General features: G+C 31.2%; 1 pseudogene; it reads left to right on the forward strand.

The window, feature by feature from the left end:
- Nucleotides 1-6,031: 6,031 nt before the first annotated feature.
- LOC120277688 lies at nt 6,032-6,708 on the forward strand (annotated as a pseudogene).
- Nucleotides 6,709-10,828: the final 4,120 nt, after the last annotated feature.

The following is a 10,828-nucleotide window of genomic DNA, read 5'->3' on the forward strand; positions in this document are numbered from 1 at the left end:
AGTGCTTGGAGTTTGATGGGATTGACTGTGAAATGGTTGCCCCTTTGAGTGTTTTTTTTTTGGTGTTTGTGTACTTAGTCTAGACTTTTGTTCATTTGAATGTTTTAAAGCTTGAAACTAGGAAGTTGGTAATGCTTAAATTATTGAATGATGATATAATTATTTATGATGTTTTGCTTGTTGCAAGTATCACGTACAACTTGAGATCCTTCTTACATGGATCTTGTTTGAAGCATATGAACTTGCAAAATTTTCCCCCTTTAATACAGGGTGAGCTTTACTTGGGGGAAGGCTTTTTCTTTCATGTTCATTGTTTTTCCTTGACAGAATTTATGCCATTTATGTGTGAAGGAACACACAAAGATCCTTTAATTAGTTATTTAATTATGTGTTTTAATTATCATAACTAAAGCAATTAATTATTGTGTTTTAATTATTAGAATCTAAATTCTAACCCCGATGTCGCGGTTAAGAACCATGTTATTAAAAAAAAACCTAAAATTCTAACCCCAATGCCGGGGTTAGAACCCCATTATTAAAAAACTAAAATTCTAAGCCCAAAGCCGGGGTTAGAACCCTGTTATTAAAAAAAACCTAAATTCTAACTCCGATGCTGGGGTTAAGAACTCAATTATTAAAAAAAGAAAAATCCAAAAAAGAACCTCAACATAGCTTAAAAATATTATTTACTTAATATATATTAATTAAATCAATAAATTATTAAATTAGATATTATTTTAAATGTTTAATTATATTAATTAAAATTAATTATGATATTTATAATCAATAAACTAATGATCACCAAAGTATGCCATTTTTAAGATAATTATTAAAAATAAAAGTTTATTGTAATAAAAATATAATTATATGTTTAATTTAGTAATTATATCCATAATTATTTTTTGTTATTAATAATAACATTTAATTGTTTATTTATAATTAATTAAATTTAATGATAACTTAAAGTGAGGGTAACCTCACCAAAGGTTTTTATATCCTAGAAATACATCCAACCAAACACATGTTTTCAAAATTCAGATTTACAAATCCTTCCAAACAAACAAAAAATTCTGAAATCCAGCATTTTCAAATATAGTTAACCAAACACCAAATTTGATTCTCTTGTATTTTTAAATCCAAGAATTACATATACATTGCAATTGAAAATCCACTACATTTTCAACTACATCTAACCAAACATCACCTTACCAAACTTTGTAATTTGAGCATACTATATCTCTATAGGAATGAATATTCCCCTAGTGATCTAAATGGAATGGGAGAAATTTTTTCTATTTGCATTAAAAATGGTTTGGAGGACTTGATTTAGAGTGATGCAAAACTCAATGGGTAGTTACCTAGTTCGAAAGGGCACCTCAAGTCTCTTGCTTGATCTTTTGACAAACTCATTTTATGAGTTGTTGGTTTCATTCCAACTCCCATCTGTGTAATTCAAAAGGCTTGTTGACAATGAATTCAATGAACTATTCCAAAATATTCAGGCAATTATTTCCAAAGTTGGTATATTTAGATCTTCCATATAATAATTTGGCTATCATTTTGACAAAAGCACACTTGGATAATCTCATAAAGATGGAATTTCCATGCTTTAACTAAAATTCATTTGCAATGGAACTGCGACTTGAGTGGGTTCCTCTACTTAAATTGAACAAATGTGTATGAGTGAATTGCAAATTGGGACCAAAATTTTCACAATGGCTTCAAAAGTTGAAGAACATTTCCTATATTAATATGTCAAATGCTTGCATTGTTGATGCATTACTAGTTTAGTTTTGGGAACTTTTCTTTAGATATTAAACAGGTAGATTGCTCACACAATGGAATTAGAGGCAAGCTACAGGTTTCATCACCCAATCTTCAAATTTTTTATTTAAGTCAAAACTATTTTGCAAGACAGTTGCCACATTTCTCACCAAAATCAGTAGACTTAGATTAGATACACAACTAAGTATTAAGCTCCACTTTTTCTCATACAAGCTTGATAGTGCCAAATTTGTAGGATTTGTGTATTTCCTTAAACAAAATAACATGAAATATTCCTAGATCATTATGTGAACTAAGTTATTTGCAAAGCTTAAACCTTTTCATAATATGATAGTAGGAGTAGTTTGATGTTAATAGATTTGTCCTATAACAATCCATATGGAAGTATTCCCCCCTCTATCTCACCCCATCATCGGAATTTTGCATTTGAGTAATAATGATTTGTCTCCAAATAAAATATAAAATGTAAAATGGAATGAAGAAGATAATGTTGGATTGGTGGGTTGAACCATAAAAAATATCACAATACTTGAAATCTAATATAAATTTAATCACAAATCGGATTGAAGAAGATAGATAATGAAGCTCACCTCCTTAAATAATTTTTTATTTTTAAAAAAAATCAAAAATGGGCAATGACATTGTTTATGGTTGCACATATCATATTGTTACCTTACAAAAATAGGTACTATGTTGAATCTATAAACATAGTTAGCATACTTGCAAGCAAGGTTTTGATGTCCCTTAAGTTATTTTGTGACTCTTTTTTTAGGATCTCAAATTGAATGGATTTTTTTTTATAAGGTCAATATTAAATTGCAAGTTGAATGGTTGGATTCTAGTACAGATTAATTGATAGTTGATGCAACTGGCCTTTTTTCTCTAGCAATAGAGGAATGGATGCTTTGAACATGTCCAATAACAATTGCTTCCCTCTTTCCCTGGCAATACTCAAAATACTTTTTCTACCATTTATACCATCCTTCAGATATTTTTATTCATTTCCATTGGAGTTATGACAATTATATTTTTTTTTTTACTTCAATTCACTAGTGATGCAATTTGTATCTCTATATTGTTATATTTTATTTGACTTCGATTAACCATTCTTCCTTATCATTTATACCATAATTCCCCTTTTTTTTTATTCTTTCCATTTAGAGTTATGATCAATTTTTTTTTATTTAAATCATCATTGATGCAACTTGCCACTCTATATAGCCATATCTTATCAAGCTTCAATTCTCATTCTTCATTATAATTTATACCATCCTTTCCATTCTTTTTATTCTTTCCATTTAGAGTTATGATCAATATATATATATATATATATATATATATATATATATATATCTTTTTATTTCAATCATCATTGATGCAACTTGCAACTCTATATAGTCATATTTTATTTAACTTCAATTCTCATTCTTCATTATCCGTTATACCATCATTTCCATTCTTTTCATCCTTTAGGGGCCATTTAGTTCACGGTAATGTTTTCACATTACCACCTGTTACGTGGTAATCTATAAAGATTACCACGTTTAGATTGGCGGGAGTAATAATACTAATGGTAATATATGATTACCAACATTAGAATATTACCAAGAAACTTGGTAATCCATTATCTGAAAATTAAAACACTACCTGTTGGATAAAAAATTAATTTTGGATGACGTTATTTTGGGAATATCTTCAACTTCAAAAAATTGATTTTTTGTATTATAATCAATTTTTTTCATGTACAAATTTTATTTTATCTTAACTTTTAATTTGCTCAAAATTTTAGATATAAAGGTGTTTAGGGAAAATGTGCAAAATGAATTTTTTATATTATAATTTAATTATTTTGATCCTAAATTTTATTCTACTTTAAATTTAAATTTACTCAAAATTGTAGATATAAGAGTATTTTGGGAAATTTGTAACATTACTAAGTTTATTACTATGTCATATGAGTTTTCGACCAAACATGATTATTACAAATTACTACAACATTATTAAACATATAGCATTCCCGATCTCATTACTACGATAATCTCATTACGTATTAATATATCATTACTACGAACCAAATGACCACTTAGAGTTATGATCAATATATATATATTATAATTTCAATCATCATTTATAGAACTTGCCACTCTATACATCCATATTTTATTTCACTTCAATTCTCATTCTTCATTATTAGTTATACCATCCTTCCCATTCTTTTCATCCTTTTTATTAAGAGTTATGATCTTATTTTTTTTTCACTTCAATTCCGCATTGATGCAACTTGCCTTTCTATATAGTCATATTTTATTTGACATTAATTCACCAATTTTCACTATTATTTATAACATCCTTCCCATTCTTTTCATCCTTTTCATTTAGACTTATAATTTTTTTTACCTCAATTTACTATTGATGCAACTTGCATCTCTATATATAGGCATAGAATCATCCCTCTATTATAGTCAGAATACCCCTTTTGCCCCTCTAACATTTTTTGTTGGAAGGAGGTCCCTCTATTATTCATTTTGGAAAAAGTTGGTCCAACTCCCCAATGGTTGTCAAGTTTTTCATTAGGAAACTGACATGGCATTAAATATTATTAAAATAATATAAAATATTACAAAAATTATTAAAAATATTTTTTAAAAATTTCAAAATATTTAACATAAAATAATAATTTAGTAAAATGATAATTTAAAAAGAGTAATTTTTATGTTTATATATAGATATATGTTATTATTATTAAATGATTTGTCTAATTATTCAACAATGGTTTATATACCACAAAAGAGTTTATTACTCTTGATATAACTCTATATGTGTTCTTGTATACCACAAAAGAATTTATGTTCTAATTTATTTATTATAAGTAAGCTTGGATATTTATATAATATTTTATTTGTCTAATTAATTTCATAGCTATCCATTGTAATAAGGTAAAATTTCCGGCATATCTATAAGAGAATGGATAGCTATGAAATTAATAAGAAAAGGTAAATATCATATAAAAATCAAAACATAATTATGATAAATAAATTAGAAAATAAATTCTTTTGTGGTATATAGGTACACATATATAGATTTATATCTAAAGTAATAAACTCTTTTGTGGTACACAACCCATTGTTGTATAATTAGGCAAATTATTTAATAATATATATATATACACACACATGTTTATATAGAATTTTCTAATTCCTAGTTCCATTAGGAACTTGTTATTCTATTTTGAAATAAAGTAAAAAAAAAAAAGGATAAGTAAAAAAATCAGTAATAATAAACTCTATCCTTATACTTCAAATAAGAGTAGGATAAAGGAAAGGAATAAAAAAGGGTCTATTATCCTATTCCAAATAGGAGTAGGGGAATAAGTAAAATGAAATAAAAAAAATATATATTTAAAAAAAAAAGAAAGAGAGAGAGAATATATATCTAAAGATATATTGATTTAAAATAAAAAAACAAAGGGTCTGAAATTCAAAATTCAAAATTAAAAAAAAAATTTAAAAAAAATTGAATTGAAATTTTGACAATAAAATCTCCCAACAAACGGGGAGTTGAGGATATGGTGGAACAAGAAAAGGTGAAAAAAAGAGACAGAGTTTTTTTTTTTATTGAGAAGAGGACGAAGAAGAAGACTGGAAGAAGAGGTCTTGGTTCTTTTTGGGGAAGGAGACGGAAAATTTGGAGAAGAAAGATCGCCGGAAGGTCATCATTGTTTGACAACAAGACATAAGATCCCTCAACCAGTATTCAACAAGGTACACCACCCATTTTCCATGCAAGAAATACAAAATAAATAAAAGAGAGAAAGCCTTTATGTATGTATGATAAGCATATGGATATTGAATACGTTCATGGCATGATTCACATGGGTCCCACTTTTTCATAATGTTTTCTTTTAAAAATAAATGCATACCATGCATGTATGCTACCATGATACTTCTTTTATGCATTTATGTACTACTCATGATATTTCGTCTAAAAAAATAAATGCATACCATGCACGTATGCAAGCATGAACCATCTTGTACATCTCTCCCTCTCATAACTTTTACTTTGTGGAGAATGAGTCATCTAAATCAACAAGAAAAAAAATTCATCGTCTTCGCATGGCGATGAGATCTTTATAGCGTTTCTATAGATCTCTGTAATCGTTGGTTCGAACTTGGAGATGTTAGCCATAGTGGTGGGGGTTTTAATTCCTTGTGGTTCATCCTCAAAAGCTCACATCTTGGTTGCGATAATGGCGGCCATGGACATCTCCAAGTACTCGCATAACCCTGTTTACAAAGCCGTGATCACCTACAACTACGCCACCTTGAAACACAAAGACAAACACATCAAAGGCGCCTCTAGCACTGAGAAAGACAAAGCATACGTCATCTTCACCATCATTGACTGCCGTGACATCCCCAACTGTGAAACAACTCTCCTTCTCACCGTCAAACTTGCTAACGCCACCACTACTGAGATGTTCATGGTTGCTAGAGCCAATTGTAGTCTCCAGAACGAGCAAGGTTGGAGCGCGCTCCAGGAAGCCATTTGCACCCACGAGGAAACCCTAGTCAAGATCATTGTCTACCATTATCAACCCTTGGCTTGGGCCAAATGGTGCAGGAGATTCCCTATGTTTGTTGCTTCCATGAAGAGGATGAGAGACTTCTACATGGAACTCACTGTACATTTTGAAAGCTCTGTGATTCCATTCTTCTCCAGGATTTCTCCTTTTGATACTTACAAGATTTAGAAGAGAGGTTCAAATCTTAGAGCTGACATTACTATGTTTTTTATTTTGGTTTGAGAATTCAGAGGTCTGATCAAAGTATATTGTTTCTCGGTGATGGATCGGAGGATGGTATGGTGTTGCCGAGGTCTTTGTGTATGATTTCTCACAAGGATATCCTGGTGATGAATGCCTAGGGTGGTGCTGGAGCTCAGGCGGGTGAAGCTAAGATTTAGCAAGAGTTTATGGCAATGTCTCCAGCTAACATTTTTCGGCTAGTGATCGATGTTACACAGGCGGTGTTTCTTTCACAATTGACTTGGAAAATGCAGGAGAAGATGGAGATGTTTGGTTCCTGGAAGGTAAAGGTTTATGGTATGCATCATGTTGTTGTTAGTATGAAGTCTAGGCATGTGTTTGTTGTGCCAGTGGACGAACTGCTAACATTAAAAAAATATAATAAAAAATTATGAAGGATGAGTTTATGTGTGTGAAGCCATTTTGTAATTGTTACAAGGCCTCCTTTTGGAAAATTTTATGAGCACTTCCTTGAAACCGACCATTAGGTCTTGAAACTTTTATTTTATTTTTTTTTTGGGGGGGGGTAAAGAGAAATTTTCATAAAATTTCTTGAAACCTACCTTGAGGTCTTCACACTCTTGGGGGTAGAGAGAACAAATTTATAAAATTTCTTCAAACCTATTATGAGGTCTTGACACTCTTGGCGGCGGAGAGAAAAATTTATAAAATTTTTTCAAACCTACCTTGAGGTCTTGACACTCTTGGGGGTAGAGAAAAAATTTAAAAAATTTCTTCAAACCTACTTTGAGGTCTTGACACTCTTGGGGGTAGAGAGAAAAATTTTATAAAATTTTTTCAAACCTATCTTGAGGTCTTGACATTCTTGGGATTAGAGAGAAAAAAATTTATAAAATTTCTTCAAACTTATCTTGAGGTCTAGACATTCTTGGGGGTAGAGAGCAAATTTCATAAAATTTCTTGAAAACTACCATGAGGTCTTGACACTCTTGGGGATAGAGAAAAAATTTATAAAATTTCTTTAAACCTACTTTGAGGTCTTGACACTCTTGGCGGTAGAGAGAAAAGTTTATAAACGTTTTTCAAAACTCCCTTGAGGTCTTGACACTCTTGGGGTAGAGAGAAAAAAATTATAAAATTTCTTCAAACTTACTTCGAGGTCTTGACACTCTTGGGGTAGAAAAAAAACTTTATAAAATTTCTTTAAACCTACGTTGAGGTCTCGACACTCTTGTGGGTAGAGAGAAAATTTCATAAAATTTCTTGAAACCTACCATGAGGTCTTGACACTTTTTGGGTTAGAGAGAAAAATTTATAAAATTTCTTCAAACCTATCTTAAGGTCTTGACACTCTTGGAGATAGAGAGAAAATTTTATAGAATTTCTTGAAACTTACCATGAGGTCTTGACACTCTTGGGGGTAGATATAAAATAATTCTTTGAACTCACTTTGAGGTCTCTTGATACTCATTGGAGTGAAAGGAAGAGTAAATGAAAAAAAATTATAAAAATCTCTCTTTGAACTCACTTTGAGGTCTTTTGATACTCATTTGAGTGAAAGGAAGAGTAAATAAAATTTTTTATAAAAAACTCTTTTTGAATAAACTTTGATGTCTTTTGATACTCATTGGAGTAAAAGGAAGAGTAAATGAAAAATTTTATGAAAGTCTCTCTTTGAACTCACTTTGAGGTCTTTCGACACTCATTGGAGTAGAAGGAAGAGTAAATGAAAATTTTGTAAAAATCACTCTTTGAACTCACTCTGAGGTTTTTCCACACTCATTGGAGTGAAAGGAAGAGTAAATTAAAATTTTATGAAAATCTCTCTTTGAACTCACTTTGAGGTCCTTCGACACTCATTGGAGTGAAAGGAAGAGTAAATGAAAATTTTATGAAAATTTCTCTTTGAACTCACTATAAGGACTTTAGACACTCATTGAAGTGAAAGGAAGAGTAAATAAAAAAATTTATGAAAATTTTCCTTTGAACTCACTTTAAGGTCATTTAAAACTCATTGGAGTTAAAGGAAGAGTAAATAAAAAAAATTATAAAAATCTCCCTTTGAACTCACTTTGAAGTCATTTGACACCCATTGGAGTGAAAAGAAGAGTAAATGAAAAAAATTATGAAATCTCTCTTTGAACTCACTTTGAGGCCTTTTGACACTTTTTGGAGTGAAATGAGTACATAAAAAGTTTTATAAAAATATCTCTTTGGACTTACTTTGAGGTCTTTTGACACTTATTTTAGTGATAGGAAGAGTAAATGAAAATTTTTACAAAAACTCTTTTTGAACTCACTTTGAGGTATCTCGACACTAATTGGAGTAAAAAAAAAAGATCAGTGAATGAAAATTCTATGAAAACTCTCTTTGAACTCAATTTGAGGTCTTTTGACACTCACTCTAGAGAAAGGAAAAGTAAATGAAAAATTTTATGAAAATTTCTCTTCAAACTCACTTTGAGGTCTCTTGACACCCATTAGAGTAGGAAAAAAAAAGTGTTGACAAAAATTCTCTTCAAGCCCATTGTGAGGTCTCATGTTCAATATTCACATGGGTGATAAGAATTTTTGCTCTTTGAAGATTTTCGTCTCAGATGTACTATAAGATTTAGCATTAGATGTTCGCAAGGATGAATTGGATAACTCAATTGATGACTTAATTAATGGAAATCAAGTTCATAATTACAGCTTGAGATCGATTCTAAAAACAAGTCAAAATTGTCAAGTTAATGACCCAATCATGTTGAAGGCCACGACTTGAAGATTTGATGGTCAAGGCTCAAAAGCATCGAAGAGTCAAAGCCTAAATATTTCATATAAATGATGAATGCAACTTTAAAGTCTTAAGACACAAAGAAGTCAAAGACCTATGGAGTTTCACAAGTTAGAGAACTGAAGATTTCACAAGCATAAAGCGCCAAAGTTTTCAGCAATAAAAGAAACAAAGATGATCAAGTAGGAAATTCATAAATGTAGAGTGGGCACAACTAGAGAGTTATGTGATGTATCAAGATACAAACATACAAAAAAAATCGAAGAAGGCTACAGTTACTGGGCTAAAAAGGTCTTCCAATATGCTTTTATCAAAGGAATCAAGAGCGTCATCCAAGTCATGCAAACAAAAAAAAAAGAGTTTGAAGAGCATGATAAAAAAAATATAGTTCTCTTAATACTTTTTTATTCTCTCTCATGATTATGTACTCATATGCTCTTTGAAATCAATAAAAAAAATTAATTTTATGTTTGCTCAGCCATTTTTCATTCACACTTGTTTATTAATTAGAGGTCCCCACGACATTGTCTGGGGTAATTAATATTAAGGGATGCCATACTTTTAGACATGAAGCAACAATCATCTAAAATATAAAATGATTAAAATTTGATTTGTGATCCATGATTTTTAATCGGTCAATCCTAATTAAAGGCCGGATAAGAATAAAATACCCCACAAATTCTCACACGCCTGGAGGGGACATGACATCTCCTCCCATCTTTGAAACAAAGTGTGAATAGGAAATTTTAAAAAAATGAATCAACTAGTGTTGTTAATGTGACGTTTTCCTTTTCATATTTTCGTAATGGTACTAGCATACAACACCAACAATGCTGGCTCATCATGTACCATTTTCCTTGGGGAAGGCACCCAGGTGAAGCTGCCTTATGCTTTTGTTTACACAGATGTCATAGGATCTGAGATCAAGTTTGGGACGGTGTCAAACTATGTCAACTTTGTGCCAAGCCCACCATCATCACCAACTGAGGTCCACATCCCATGCTTGCCATCAAGGGGACGTTGTTCGAATGTGATTCTGCCTCTTAAGGTCAAAGAGAATGTCGTTGTTGCTAAAACATCCATTTTTGACAGGATCACCTTTTCTGAAAAAGTTGTGAACATTAAGGGAGGAGAAGATGAGGAAGAGCCTTCATTCATTATCACTGCCAAAGGGGAGGACAGTGACATCTTCAAGAAGCCCAAGGCTATCCCAACAAAGTCCTTTGCAGTGGGATGTCCAAGGTTGAGCAAGAGAAAGGTATCCTTACCTCAGGAGAAAGCGAGTTTTGTCTTGTTCCTAGACTCAGGGAATTGTTTATCAAGTTCATTTACCAACTCTTTCACACAATTGCGAATTATGAAAGAGAACTCCACAACTAGTGAGCTTCGATCCCAACAAAGTAACATGAAGAAAGGGGGAAGGTCACCAAAGTTCGACCAGTTGAAGGGTGCTTTTACTAAGAAGATTTATAATAGCTACACCTCATACAAGAAGCTACAAA

Source organism: Dioscorea cayenensis, chromosome 15 (genome assembly GCF_009730915.1).
Source record: "Dioscorea cayenensis subsp. rotundata cultivar TDr96_F1 chromosome 15, TDr96_F1_v2_PseudoChromosome.rev07_lg8_w22 25.fasta, whole genome shotgun sequence".
NCBI classification, from domain to species: domain Eukaryota; kingdom Viridiplantae; phylum Streptophyta; class Magnoliopsida; order Dioscoreales; family Dioscoreaceae; genus Dioscorea; species Dioscorea cayenensis.